Source organism: Lagopus leucura, unplaced genomic scaffold, assembly GCF_019238085.1.
Source record: "Lagopus leucura isolate 7727_CA_CO unplaced genomic scaffold, USGS_WTPT01 Super-Scaffold_100004, whole genome shotgun sequence".
Taxonomy (NCBI): Eukaryota; Metazoa; Chordata; class Aves; order Galliformes; family Phasianidae; genus Lagopus; species Lagopus leucura.
The window spans coordinates 29,589,600-29,605,430 of NW_024962264.1; the positions used below are offsets into that span (position 1 = coordinate 29,589,600).

The following is a 15,831-nucleotide window of genomic DNA, read 5'->3' on the forward strand; positions in this document are numbered from 1 at the left end:
ACTGGTGCAAAAGTCAGCAGGCTTTGATTTTATTAGTGAACTGCTTCTGGCAGGAGGCTTTTGGTGCTCTGAGCCTTCCCTCGGATGGGAGGAAGGTTCGTCACCACTTCTCTCTTCAAAGCAATTCTCTGACGGAACGCAGTCAAAAATCCAAACCCTTCCCTGCCCCCTCCTCACTTGAGAGGATTTATACCTCCAGGCTCGAGCTCGAAGCCATTAACCTACCTGCACTTCCCACAGAGGGGAGGGACCCACCGCTTGGAGTCGCTCTCGAGCGGCCATGTTGTATTGAAGCACGAGGCGCGGGCGCCCTCCGGCGGCGCTGAGGAGAGGCAGGCGGAAGCGGGAACGGGGAGGAGGCGGGAAAAGAGATTCTCCTCACAGCGAAGGAGGGGCTTTTCTGAAGGGCAGGTAGCTGGCGCCTGGGCCGACAAAGTTAAGAAAATAAACAACAAAACACCTGGGAGGAGACACGTGGAGGGCTTAGAGAGGCTGAGGGGGATCAGGATAGCCTCGTGCAGGTGTGTGAGAGTTTTTGAACTTTGAGGGGCTGTTGCGTGGGGTTGGAGACGTTTAAACAATAAGGTGGCATTTCTGGTACTTGGGATCGGGTTCTGAATAAAGGCTTTAATTTTTGTCTATGATGTGCCCTCAAGATGTGTTGGAGGTGTTATTTTTCCTCAAGTTGCATTATGTTAAATGTGTCTGATGGTATTGCTGCTGCAGCTCTCTCTGGCCTGCTCAGTCTGCCAGAGTACCTAAGAAAATGCAAATTAGGCCAATTAAGCCCCCAAACTCTCTAAGCAGTCATTTTTTTCTCCCTCACCTTCCCTTGAGGAATAAGATGTTTAAAGAAGTGTGTATCTGCAAATGTAAAAGGGTAACAGCCACCTAATTGTTGGTTAAAAACTTAACAGACAATACTACCAAGTGTTTATAAAATCTGTGTTCATCCAGTCAAAACAAAGAATAAGACTTTATAAAGGGGAGGAACCAACTGCCTCAGTCTCCCTGAATTCCTTCTAATCTAAGTTAGAGGAACAAAATTCATTTTTATGGCATAAAGTTATTTCTTAATATGCCAGAAAATAATACAGTAATAAATGTAAGGACAGTTCTTTTTCTTCACAGTTTGCTGTAAGAAGGAGCAAGAATATCCAGGAATTAAGATAGCATATATATATATTTTTCTTAGTAGAGAAATTCTGTATCTGGTATCTGTTATTACATGAAACATCATGTTTACTGAAAATGAATAATAGAATGGCCTGGGTTGAAAAGGACCACAATGATCATCTAGTTCCAACACCCCCTGCTATGTGCAGGGTTGCCAACCACCAGACCAAGCTGCCCAGAGCCACATCCAGCCTGGCCTTGAATGCCTCAAGGGATGGGGCATCCACAAAATGGAATGAAACAGATTCCGATGTGATAAATTGCACTAATCACTGCAGTCTGTGTGCTTTGTGTCCAAAGTGGAATAAGTTCTTCCATATGGCAATAGGGTTTCTGCACAAGTACCAGGATATAGTAAGGCCTTATGATAATGAACCTGCGGGAGCAGAACCATTCGGTATTGGGGAAGTCATGTTTGTGAAATTCAGTGATTTAACTGTTCTGGTATAGGATTGTTTGTTTGTTTCCTTTCAGATGGTGGTTGGTTTTAATGTTTTTTATACATAGTTCTGTACCTAGTATTTCAAAGCTTCTCTCAAAGAAGGCTCATTAATGAGCTTCAGAGGTAATGATAAACTGAGATGAATGGGGATGATTATTTTTCTTTTCTGAAGCCTTGATTTGCTCTGATGAATCAAATGAGTGTGATCTAGTTAATTCTGTCTGTATCTGGTGACAGATGCATAGAAGAATGGTCAGGCTAAATGTGCTAGGTTCTGTATCCCAACTCCACATTTTTACACTAACTTTGCTGTTTTGATCTTTTTTTTTTTTCACATCAATCTAGTATATTTAATTTTCTGTTATTAAATTTATATATATATTCCAAGCAGTACACTTTTTATGAAAAAAGGAAAGCAGTTGAGAAATCTCCTTGACTGTCCAACTGAAGACGACAAAGGAAACACTCTGTAAAGTCAAAGCTCTGAGAAGCAAATAGGCTGATTTGGAGACTGCTGAGAGAGCCATGTCAAATCTTAGAGCACATCTGAAGGACAAGGAGGGAGCCCTTGAGGTTACCAGTATTTGTGCTGTGTGCAGCTGGAGTGTGAAACAGCTACAGGTGGTTGAGAAGAAAAGGATTATTCAGGTCTTCCAAAAGCAACATAAGTCGAATTGTTGGAGTGGCTCAAATGGAGAAAATACAGCTTTCCAAAGAAATCAGTGACTGGAAACTTAAAATAGAAGAATTTAAGGTCTGTAAATGTTACTGTATTTGTCTGTCAGACTGTTAATATTTCCTTCTTTAAAATCTGCATCTTAGTGTGCTAGCAGCATCTGGTTATAAAGTAAATTTGAGAATATACCTTGAATCCCAGCAATACCAGATTAATTTGTGGCTAGAAAAGAGTAATATTGCCATATTTCCATCAAAAATTAGTATTTTGTGGATTTAAAGCAGTTACCAAAAGGCTTGTGAAAGCTGGGCTTAGCAAGCTTCCCTCAGTGTTAGTATGGTCCACATGAGTAGCAAAACAGGAAAAGCAAAGTGTTACTGAGAAGCAGCAGGCAGCCAGCATTCAGAATTCCAAACTGATGGCACTATCTATAACTGATAATTTCTCAAACAAAAATTACTTAATGTGGTAGCCTTGGGTCAGCAGCTTCTGAACAACTCTGCTCCACATAGGGAATTTCACACACTTCTGTGTAGCTGAATATTAGGAGTGCATATGGAGGTAGCACTACAAAAGGATGGAAATCATTTTGATGTCATATACCTGGTAAGGTTAAACATGCTTGTAAGGCCATCAGTTCAGACTCTGAAGCACCATTTTTGCCTGGATTAGCCATTTTCATATAATTGAAATAATGTAATGTGATTTTCTACTCTGTGTTTCTTTCATGCTCCAAATTGTTTTCTGACAAATAAGATTTAAGGTAATAATGATGTTTGCACATCTTTGTGGTCAATTTATATATATATTGTTTTTTATTTTTATATGAGTACATTGCAAAGCAGGAGAAAGAATTGAGAATACATCAAATGGAGGTCACACTGAGCAAGTTAGAATTGGATGAAATTAAGCTGATAAACATGCCCTGAGAGATTCCATGCATTTTATGATATGAAACTGGAAAAAGACCAGTTAATGAATGAGCTGAAAGCCAGTTGAAGTATGCTAGCTGTCCTTGCAGATTGTAGCCCCAGCTTGGCTCATCTCAGATAGTTGCTAAATTGAGCTAGTGTTAAAAATAAAATGCAGCTTGCTTGATGACTCCAAATATGGCTGCTGGTACAGCAGAAGATTCCCTTCCAGTATGGGATGGTCAGATTGCTTCAGGGGAGCCGTGGTTTGGTTTTCTGGCGCAGAACAATGAAGACAGAATCCTTATTGCAGCCTCTCACTGCCCTTGGCAACAATACTTGACTCTAGAAACCAAAGAAGCAGATTTAGTGAAACACAGGATAGGGATGTGACCAGTTTTTAGCCATCTGCGGTCAAACTGCAGTGGAACTTGCATGATAATGTTATAGTGTTGTTTAAAAGCTTATATCCTAACTCCGTACACTGTTTTCACAGCTAATGTATGGGAAAGCAGATCAGGGTTCCACTGGAACCAAGCATGTGCACACACAGTTGTCCATGCTCAGCACTTTCTGGGGTCTGAGTCAGCCAGCTCTGAGTTTCTCAGGATGAGGGAAATTTTAGAGTATGATGTTACATTTGCCTTTTTTTGGTTGAGCAATGTGTTGCTGGCCATATCTGCCTCCTATATTTTGATCTGATTGGCATGTAAATCCTAGGACCCTACAGATGAACTGCTGTTCTTCCAGGAGGAAGAATAACTTCCTACTGCTCAGTGTTTTGGCACTTTAGGGTGCAAATTCTGCATGTAATCTTTCTCATTGTTAACGTTTCAAAGTTAAAGCTATCTCTTGTATCTGTGCATCCACAGCACCTTAGTAAGCATACCTTTGCCTCGGGGTCAGTTGTAAATAAGCACGGGAATGGTGCCAGGTTTTATTTTAAAACTGAAGACAGAAATCTGCTAGAAAGATAAAAGCAATCTGACAAAGATTTTTATTTTGGCTTAGAGCTAATCTTCCTATTGAGTGCCCAACAAAAATTAGTTACTAAATCTTCCCATGCCTTTTCGGAGTACGCTGTTTAAAGAAGGAAGAGTAACTATTGTAACTATGTAACATTAACTATGTAACTATTTAGAAGACAGGTTAACATTGTTACCGACCATCCATTTTACAGCCTTCAGGGTAGTTCAGTTCAGTTTTGCCTCATTAGCACAGTTGAATTGTCAAATCCCAAAGATATTCAATAGGTCTAGAGCTGTCCCTGACAGGATTAGCTCCCTTCTGTGTTGTTATGGTGTGCATATTATGGCCAGTGGGATCACATAACCAGTTGGTTGCCGCTTTAATCTTATCATGAAAGGCGTTTAGATATCTTGCATTTCAGTATTTCCACACTGCTAATAATATACAAATAATGGATCTGTATATACACATTGTTGTTGTTTCTTATTAAAAAGAAAACACTGTTGTATACACTTCAGTCACTAACAGGCTTATGTCTGAACACATAGTAAGTACTCGGAAGTGTTATGAGAATTGAGTGCTGCATCTTGTGAGAACTGACTACAAGAGAGGGGTTGTTGCAGAGGGCTTACTGTCTGGCACCTGCTTTTTTTTGTTTGATACGATTAACATTCTTCCATAAGAGCTGCATTGAAGGGACTGATTTGTAAGCACTTTATTTTTTACTTTTTTGTTTTATTGCTTTTCTTATTGTCAGTCACTTGTGTTTGGCGGTGTTTTCACTACTTATAGTTCCCAATAAATCTGCAATCTTATCTGCAAGGTACGCAGATAATTTTTAGTATTTTTTTCTGATACATCCTTTCTAATGTGATACAAACATTTGTATCAAAAATTAAAAGACAGTTAATTCTGTGAAATTCCTTCAACATCAGGTGCTCTCATTTTGTTTGCTGAGAGTTAATCAATCAATTTATGCTTTAGATGGCAGTGCAGGAAGAAGGGCTGAAATGAGTGTGAGTGGGTGTGTAATACTGTGGTACAGCACTGACAGGTGAGAGAATTGTGAGAGAATTTGATTCAGGGTCTGCTTAAATCTCCTTGGTTCCTACATAAATTAGTTATTCTTTAAAAAATGAACTGGCCCGAATGCTTTTGAAAGACCATACCTTAGTTGTAGTTTGGTTTCTTAGCAGGAATGTGGAAAAGACAGATCTGATCTGACTCAGAATCGCAATGATCTGTTTTGAAACTGATGATCCGTTCTCAACATAAGCTTTGCTTAAATTGTTATGCTGCCATTGTAAGTAATTTGTTTTAGCAAAAATGTTTCAGCAAATGTTTTAGCAAAAGGTGCCAGTTCTGTGCACAGGTGAAACTTAAGTTAGTGGGAGCAACGCTTTGAGAGTGTAAAATGTAAAAATCTGGAAAATGCAGAGTAACTTCATAAAAAGAATGCTTTTAAGCATGCCTTTGCCTTAAGTCCTGATTAGTAAAACAGAATGATGTTGCATTTTGTCCCAGATGTACTCTGAGATGATCAAGTGGTTTGTGTTTGCAGATAGCTCAGCTGTTGTAGGAAAAATTGCCTAGAAGACACTCTGAGATACTGGTATTTTTGTCTTTAAAGCTGTATTTGCCCATTATACATTGAGTAACACGTGAGCTCTCAGGTTAAAAAGGAGATGGCAGAATTGTCTTATGAAAGTAAACTGTCAGTTCTGAGTGCTGGAAAAGCTAGTGGCTGTATGGGAAAAAAAATGCTCTCATAATTAAAACCTTACTATGTTTTTGTCTTTGCAACAATAGTAATCTTTTTACAATGTTTATTTAAAACACTGCTATTAGCCATATTCTCCTTTAGTCATATCTAGAGTTTTTATGTATTGCTGTCCTTCTAGAGGAGTGTGATCAGATTTAGACAGTATTTTGACAGTCCTAATGTTGACATTTCTTCTCCCTCACTTATTAATTAAAGCTACCGAAACCAACCAGGAAGCATAAGATGCTATTTTACAAGAAAACTGACCTTAAAGTTGAGCTAGAAGCTGTGGAAGCTTTCAGCTATTGTTTGCCTAGTGCCTTATATACTTCTTTGTGTTTTTATTTTCACTTAGAACTGCTTCTGTTTATGTAAACATCCTTTCTCTCATTGTGAAAGCAGGCAACTTTTTATTAACAAACAAATTATAATGGCACACTGAGTTGAAAACCCAATGCAGCACAAATTCTAGTGTTTGTAATGCAGTACAAATAAAGTAGTAAATTTACTATTACTTCCTACTTTGACTATGGCTGTCATAGATAAGAAATCCTATGGAAGCATGACAATTGGTAGTGTAATTTGTCAGCCTGTACTAATTGCTTATTGCCTACATTTTCTGTAGTGTCAATGGGAGAAACTGTTCTTTTCTACATACAGTTGCAAACTTACATGGCTCAGACTGGAAAAAATGTGTTCAGGAGAATTTTTCTCTCTTACTGCAGTGTTCTGTTTCAGAACTGACAAGAAAATTCTACACTAAATCACGCTACTTAAATTACAAGGCTTTCTGCCAAAGTGCGGCTGTCATAGTCCTGTTGGTAGTGCTAGCTGTTATGTTCTTCCTACATCTTTCTGCGCAGAGATGGTGTAAATATACAATTGCAGTGCAAAATGCTTCTGAGTAAGGTTTGCTGATCCTGAAGAAAGCGTGCAGAGGCAAGCTAATATTCGTCAGTTTAATAGAGAGGAAGACGTGTTATTTTGTTACTTAAATGGAGGGCTTCTACCAACACAAATGGTGAATGAGTGCTGGCACAGAATGTTTCTAGTTGGCTTTGCAAGAGATGAGATTTTGTTGATTATCTCTGATGAAAGCTGTGATTAAGCTGTCTTCATTTGTTACTATTTATTTACATTTTTTCTCTTGTATTCCAAGACTTTAGTTGGGAGTTGTACTGTATTGAAGCTGTATGTTAGAATATGATGCCAAATGGCAAGTGTTTGTGATGAAGAAAGATTGCACTTTGTTTCAAGCAGGCTTAGCAGGGAGTATTTGACGCAGATACAGATGGAATAGCAGAGTTGCCTATGAAAACTGAGCATTTCTACTAAAGGTCAACACTAAGTCCAGTGGAATTTTATTCTCTGGAAACTTCCAAGTGCCTGCCAGTACTGTACTTAGAATCAGTTTGTCTGTTATTTGGAAATAAATCAATGATCCATTTCTGTTCTCTCATCACTGTACTCTAAGAATTTACAGTGCCTGAGAAAATACATAGAGCTAAACCTGGAAAAGAGAAGTATGTACATTTGTGGTAGTCATCTGATGTCATTAGATGGAATATGGGTTAGAAATCACATTCCTGATAACTGGAAATTGACCTGAAGAAGCTGGATGTAAGCTCTGTTTTGTCAGTAAGGAAAACTGCAGTAGCGTTAGCTGTCAAAATTAGAAGTTTATGAAGTATTTTTCCTTCTTCGTGACTGCAGATTATTTGTACAGAATTCTGTCCTTAATTTTCCGGATATGCCTTATTTCAGTGATCTAAATTCACTGAAATTCTATTAAGACTTTTGTTAATGAAATTGTATCAAAATTTTACTGTGGTTTTTTTTCCCTTGAGTATTAGGGTATGGCTGCATACCATTCATTTTCCTCTACTTAAAAAAGCAGCTTATCTTCAAAAAGAAGTACAATGTAGCAATGCTAATAGCAAGGCTTTTGCTGTGACACTGGCAGCCACATGTCTTTCCCCGCAGGGAGACTGTGGCTAGAAACTCTGCTATTGAAAGCAGTGTGGAACAGGATTCTTCTGGTCGGTGAGAAGTGATCTCACTTAGATGAGCTTCCTGCTTCTCAAAATACCCATTTGAAATTCAATTTCTAAAGCTTTCTTAAAACTGCATCAGTCATGAACTCATTTATTTTATTCATAATGCTAAAAGCTTGCTGGGAAGTAAAGAACAGAGCTGTAATGTTTATTTCATCCTTTTAAGTAAGAATTCTGGAACTTGATTACATTTTTTTGCCCAAACAATTACATTTTCATTTACATATATAAAATCTAGAGATTATATGAGAGCTTTACATTCTCAGCGTGGAAACTAGTTAGCCTTACCAAAACTTAGCCTAATTTTTCCAGAACGCAAGTTTTGCCATCATCTTGCTTGCAGGGATCTTTTGTGCTCACGCACTGCATACCTTCAGTCCCAAGATATGATCTTGCCCTTCACATCCTCTATTAAAGTTTCCACTGGCCACATTTAAGGTGAGTTCACCATTAGGTAACATTATTCTGTTGCAAACGAGGTCCAAGGAGGCTGATACCAGCAAGCTTAAATGGGCATCTTCTGTGATAGTCATTTGTGAGTAGTGATAATCTTGTGTAATTAGCATGCAGAATACTGCCAGTTGGGGTGGCTACATTTTCTGTGATTCTGTTAGTATTAAATGGGGAGGTTGATGGCCCTGCGTGTGGCAGGGGGGTTGGAGCTTCATGATCCTTGAGGTCCCTTCCAACCCAGGCCATTCTGTGATTCTGTGATTCTAAGTTGCCCATATCCTGTATTTAAGTATCTAAATACTGATGAGCTTTTGAGAGGAATCTGGTAATCACGAATTCTTCTAATTTTATTGAAAGCGCTGGGTAGTCAGCCACTTTTAAGAAGTGGTGATGTTAATTTAGTAACCTAAATAGAAATGTTAAGGGAATAGCTTTGAAAATCAAGATTTGAAGATATTGTCTTAACTTTCTTCACCTTTGTTGCTCATAGATTTTTCATTCCATGAAGTTTCTGTGAAATTGCTTGCAGATGCTGATAAATTGTTATCCTGTAGTATTTAAGCCACTGTTTTTCAGAGATAAGTTAGATCTCTTCTGTTTCTCCTGAGTTACTGCTGTGTACCTTTTAAAACTTTTAAATAATTAAGTACATACTGTTAGCATTCCAGCAAACCTTCTACAACATCCAGGGATTTTCCTGGCTTCCAAAGTAGCTGTAAGCATCGTTTTTTCATAGAAGACTCAAGAAGTAATTATACAAAGAAAATTTGTTAGAAAGACCCAGAATTCTGTTCAAGATGTCCCAGGAAGGATGGTAGGAGTAAGAAAACAGATTGTGAGAATAAACAGAGGAGATTCACAGTAAATCTTCCCCTTGATTTTGCATTCAACCCTTCTTTATGTAAGCAGTGCTTACCAAAGACATGAAAATATGTTGCATAATCTGTTGATCGCATGTTTGTATGCATAGCTTGCCTTTTTTCCTATGACTCTGCCAGAAACGCAAAGTGTAGCAATGAGTTAATGTAAAGGAAGAAAAAGGCAGACCTGTGCATCTTTTCTATTTCTTATACCTAAGTAATGAGATCCAAGTCAGCAGAAACATACAAGGAGAATTAAACTGTTATGAGCTACAATATTCCCATCAGCCCTGGTTGGAAGTGGACACTGAGTAGCCAACAGAAATATGCAGGCACTACTTACTGTGAGGAAAGCACACTGGCCGTTTTGCATAACAGTCAATTTAACCAAAGCAATTGCTTTGCAAAAAGGCTGTAGTCTTTTTCTAACTTGGCTGCTGATGGAGGGGATCTAAGAATGCAGTAAAGGGAAACCCAGCCCTCCAACTGTTATAGAGACAGTGTAAACATTTGAAACAGAGTGTACGTTCAGGTATGTTCCTACTGGTCTTTGCTTGACCATCTCCTAAGAGGTGCCATCTTCTCAGCAGCTTCTCATTACATATCTTCCCCTACAAAGTGTCTCCAGCAGAGAGATGGAGAGAAGAATCTCCAATTCACTTGCTATTAATTACACCACCTGATGGCCTTGCCACTAGCCCCAGCACCTTTGGCTCCTGCGACTGCCTGTGAGGAAGGTGGCTCTCCAGAGACTGCGGTCGCAGCTTTTATCTCTGGAAAACACAGGCTGTCACTGATGTGTTCAAGTAGATATTTTTCCTGTAATGAATGATTTATGAATAAAATACAGAAACTAGTTAATATGCTACACAAAGGGAAGGGAACATAAATGCTCTGCAGTGTGGAAGTTTAGAACTGGTAAATTTCCTTATTCAAGTAAATGTGTAGGATTTAGGGTTGCTTAGTATCAGTATTTCAATAGTAGGCAATAGAGCTGTTTAGTACCAATATTTTTGATAGCTGATAAGGTTTCTATAACAAATCTAAAAATGTCCCAGAGTTTGCTGAAAATACAGATGTAAGGCTGTGTCTTTATAGCCCTTAAGCATTACTTTTTCCTGCACTACAAAATATATAAGGATGATGAGCGTTTTCCAGGTAGACTATTAATTCTTGTCATTGAGCCAGGCTGTCAGCTCTGCTGTATTACTTCATTTTACAGAAAGACTTCAGTGTTCGTTCAAGGCTACAAAACCAGCTGAAAACCTTACAGATGAACAGCCAGGATGTGAGAGTTTACCAAATGTAGTCATATTATATTTGAAACACCTGTATTCCTTAGAAACTGTTTTTGTTACCTGCCAAAGCACTACCTGCATTCTTACATGATGTAATTTTAGATGTACTTACTTTACTAGGATCCACTTGTACATTATTCTACTCACTGGAGAGTAATTAGATTAACTACATGATGCATTGTTGCTTAGCCCCTGAACACTAATAAGCTTCAAGATCCTTAACATTCCAAACACGGCATCTGGTCGGGGTGCCGTCGTGTGTTGTCATGTCCAATTATATGAAATTTTAAAGGAGGTGATGACTCTTACAGAAACTGAAAGGCAATGACAGCAATGGACTCCAAAACATTGTTTCCCACTGTGCCCTTAGAAACATATCCTTTCCTCAACTTTGTTTTTTAAATCTGATTTGACCACAGTGACTGTGGAGAACTTTTCAGGTTCTGTTCTTGCTCCCTTTGAGCTCACTTGTAAAACCGTCGTGTATCCTGGCTATGATGGCAGAACGCCAGGTGAAATGCAATTTCTTTTCTCTGTGTTTTTTCTAGCTTCACATTCCAATCATTCCCACTTTTCCCTTTCAGGTCTCCTTGCGTGCATTTGGGAAATGGTTGTTTTCCTACATCATACAGTTCACATATGTCAGGGATCTGAATTACGTAAAAGTATTCAATTTATTTCCATGAAGTATAAGGTAAAGGTTCTCAATTTTATTCTTCACCAGTGCTAACATCCTTAGGTAGCTTGTTTTCTGTATCCTACTTTACAAATGTATATACAAATCTATAATGAGATTAGTTTTTAAAAAGCCTCTTATGTGCACAATGAGCAATCCTTTGTCGTGAGCATTGAGCCAAATGTATTGGCATTGTCCTATAAGAGAGATTTTAAAACATATAAGATTTTGCCATTACTCCACCATTTGGCACTTGGGCTCCAGAAAGCAGATTATTTGCTGTCTGTCCATAACTGGACTTGTCTTTCCTGCATCTGAAGAAGTGCAAACCCAAGCTGTATTTGTAAGATCTTGATAAATACAGAGTGTAAAGGGTGGAAGGGTATTAGAAAGCTCCAGGAGTCTGCTTCTGAGGTCTCAATCGTTTAAACATAAGCTGGTGTTCAGCTAAGCTGTTCTTTCTTCTATTTTAAGCTTTGGCATCGATGATCAAAATTCAGGAAATGAAGATTGAGAAAGCAAATGAAAAGGAGAATAAAGCTATTAAGTGATTAAAATGAAGATTTGTATACATTGATGACTACTTTCATGTATGTTGTGTTTAAAATACACTTTGTTTTTAAGGATGGATAATGAAGGTTCTTGTAGTTTTGCAATCCTTACCAGGACACTCTTTACAGTTGTTACTTTTAAGTGAGCGGGAAGTACAGAAGAGTAAATATACATTTAAATACAGGCATTTCCACTGGCATACATTGCCAGTAGCCATGTGCTGTGGGTGACACTGGTCACAAGGCACTGCCAACTGATTCATGTTCAAGTAGGAGTTTTCTTCCATGTATTCTGGATCTTGCACACTATTTCAGGTTCTCAAAGTTAGTTTTGAACTGGTTTGTTGGGCATGTATTTGGCATTCTAAATTAAATCCTTTCCCCTTCACCTCTATAATTAATGTTACTAGTTCCATAAATTCCAGTTAATCTGGATGTCCCAGAGCTATCAAGTGTTCCCAATTTAAGTAGGAAACTCAGCCATGGCTCCTGTTAACTTTGTAGTAAATACAGTGTTTTGAACAACATGCCTATAATTGCAAGACTGCACAGATTTCATCCTATACCACGATTCCTTCCAGCAACATGATGACTCACAAAATGATTTTTTTGGTGTAATTTTCATTACCTGTTATTGTATTTGCTTTGATTTTTAGTACAAATGGAGACAGATTAATAATGCTTCCCCTTCAGAGTCTACAAAAGGTTCTCTGAAATGTCAGTTGTGGAGGCTGTTGCCTTATTAGCAAAGGACCTCTTCCCATAAGCACTAGAAAGAGCAGGATGTCCCCTTGCAATAATTGGTGTGCAAACACAGAAGAGGGGCTGAACGGTGTACTTGGGTCAGCAGGAGGTGGCACTGATGCAAGATTCCTAGCTTTAGCAATTTTCTTTAGTCTGTTTTTTGAAAAACAATGATTGCCTTAGGTTTGTGGCAGCATAGAATACTGTGCTTGAATTTGAAGGGTTTACAGTCAATCTGGTGATTTTGTCCAAACCGTGACATCAGTAGTCCTGCAAAAGTAACTTCATTAGCACAAGCCCATCCAGATACAGTCTAGGTTTTGTTGCCTTTAAAGCTGTGCAACTTATACCCAGAATATCAAACCTCTGAGTTTGAATTTAAGGTCTCTTTGTGAGGGAAGAAGAGATCAGTGAGTTGTTCTGAAGCTGTCTTTAGTTGTTGTCAGCAGTATTTTGATTGAATTCAAGTAATTCTTGGTATTTCTCAGTCACTTTTTTTCCCCACTGGCTTTTTTTTTTTCTTCCAACAGCATTGCTTTAGTTAAAACATTAAAAAGGCACCCTTACTTTCCTACGAATGGGTTGTGTTGAAAGGATAATTTATTTTAGATGACTTCTGTATCAGAGTTCGTGCACGTATTTGACAGACCTACAAAGTTTTACATAGAAAAGGTGAGGTGTAGAGACTGAGACCAGCAAGTTGTAAAAGGTCAATGAAAAGTGCATTCTTGGTTGAGTTCAAGGAGTCAGTCCAAAAGTAGTTTCAAATGGCTGCAGTCTTGTGAGAATAGAAAGGAACAGGTAGAAAGATACAAATTGCCAGAGAAAGGAGATCTGCCAAGCAAAAAGCTTAACATCCTCATGCTGGAATCTGACGGAGTTGGGAACAGGTCTGGGCTTCCAGCAGAGGGACTGGGAAGGCCTAGGGGGAGATAAGGAGCCACACACACAAGGGTCCAATGTATACATCCTGGATTTTACAACACAAATAGCGCCTTGTTATTCCATGTTGTACAGGTGGATGACAAGAGGAGAGTAAGGCAAATGTTGACTGCAGCAGGACACCACAGATGGCAACCGACATACTGCAGATAAAATCTAGCACCAGCCTAGCATATTTGAATGCATCATGTAAAGCATCTCCACAAGGTAAGTTTAACTCCCAAAGAAAATGTGTGTTGGGTATGGTTTTTGCAAAGGCAACTGCAAAATAAGTAGGAATCAGACAAGATTCAATGCAAGTTTCTGTACAAGATTTAAAACTTGTTAGTGTTCAGTAAGAGCCCTGTCCTCATCCAAGCTGCTGCTGTCTGCTCAGTTTACCCTCCAGGGACACTATTTAGCATTTGTATACCAAACTACTTCACAAATAAGACTAGCTTGTATTTCACCTAAAAGTAATCACATTGTCTAATAGTTTGTTTTCAACAGCCTGAGCTGGTCATTGTAAGCTGTAGGACTTTGGTTGTAGTTTCTTTGCCAAGCTGTGAGGCAGTTTATTATCTGTTTATAGAAATTCTGAGCTGCTGATTGCTAGATCCACATAATAATAATCTTTTTTTCATATATAGCTTCATTAGTTTCACAGCTGGGACACTGTTATACAGGTACCGAGCCATTCTAGCATAACCATTTTCATGCAGTATTGTCTTTGTTCAAATCTATGTTGTGGTTCAAACAGGCAGACAGCTAAACCGTGCAGACATTTGTTCACATCCCCTCCACATGCATCCTGCTGTGGGCTGGAGAAGAAAAACAGAAAGTGCAAGAGCTCACAGGTTGAGATAAGTACAGTTTAGTAAAGAAGAGAGAAGAAAGGAAAAGTAACAACTATTCCACTGCTAGTGTGAGTCAGTTGTCCTAGTTCTGTCCCTTTCTAGCTCCTTGCTGGCACGGTGGTATGAGAAGCTGAAAAGTCCTTGACAGACTTCATGCAAACACAGCTCAGCAACCAAAATGTCAGTGTGTTATCAACATTGTTCTCATCCTAACTCCAAAACACAGCACTATACGAGCTAATAGGAAGAAAATTATCCTAGCCATAACCAAGACACGTTTTCAGATTTGAATGAATAGGTAGTCCAGTAATGAGGAATTGACTCTCTGAGAAGTTAATCATCAACTGCAGTATCAACAACGCAGGAATCCAAATTTCCTTTTTTCCACCATACAAATGGCATTTCACTTATGTAGTATATGTCCTGCAGGGCAAGCAGTGATGTGAGTAGGATGATAATTTAGATTTCACAGTAAAAACACATTGCACATCTCTGTAGAACCCAGTTCAATCACTGAGCAAGATGATGAGACCATGAGGACTGTACGTGCCGCCTGTTGGATCAAAGTGCATGGCGTTTAACTAAAATATTGCCCTCAGTTTGAGAGACTTCTCAGGGTTAGCCTGTTTGTAACACGTTCATTATTGCATTAAGGAATCTATTCTAGTGTAGGTCAAGTGGCTTTCTGGTGAATACCTTAATCTAATACCACCATTAATCTTCTCAGATAAGCCTACAACATATTGGGTATGTTATTCTCTTTATTAGGTAAGAGCAAAAAAATGCAGGTAAGGTTCAAGGCAATTCATTTCTGCATAGTTCTTATTCAACTGAAGCCATATGTTACTGACTGAAGCCTGCACAAGTGTTTTATATTCACTGGCAGTGCACATGGACAGAACTTAGCTTTCTGCTAGCACATGGTAAACACAGTCATAATTAAAGAGGATAAATAGTTGTTACGAATAAGCAGTAGCTGCTTTGATGAAATGAGTCTCATGCTAATACTTTTTAAACCTAAGTTATGCTAAATAGGTCCTAAGCCTTTTAAATTCATGTAGTAAATGATTAAGTCCCATTTTAGTTGTCAGTTGAGAGTTCAGGAGCAGTGTGTACACTTCTACCTATTTAAGATCACTGAAGTAGCAGCAATCAGCTCCTGAACTGTCAGCTCATTCCTCCCCCTTAGTGCCCAGTCACTAGTGACCCCACATACCTTCCAGACCCTACAACACTTCTCACACTGAAGGAGGTGCTTTTCATCCTAGGCAAGCAGTAAGCAAAAAAAAAAAAATGCAGCAAGTCTTGAATTCAACTCTCACCCCCATTTCCTACCTTATTCTCAGGTAGCAAAGGTCTCTTGAGGAAGGAAAGCAAACTTCCTCGCCTGAATCTTCAGGTTGTTCAAGACAACCAGCAAGCAAAGATAATGTTGTTATCTGAAGTAACTAACTTGCAGAACAAGTTGCTCTCATATATAT

The 15,831-nt window shown here is 38.7% G+C and overlaps 1 long non-coding RNA gene across 2 annotated transcripts in view; it reads left to right on the forward strand.

Moving 5' to 3' along the window:
• Positions 1–396: 396 nt before the first annotated feature.
• The window catches only part of LOC122180354, a 35,589-nt gene continuing 20,154 nt past the window's right edge, over positions 397–15,831 (forward strand). For both annotated transcript variants that reach the window (XR_006179023.1, XR_006179022.1), the window contains exons 1-2: positions 397–521; positions 13,590–13,721. This is a non-coding gene — a long non-coding RNA (uncharacterized LOC122180354). The remainder of the gene's footprint in view (positions 522–13,589; positions 13,722–15,831) is intronic.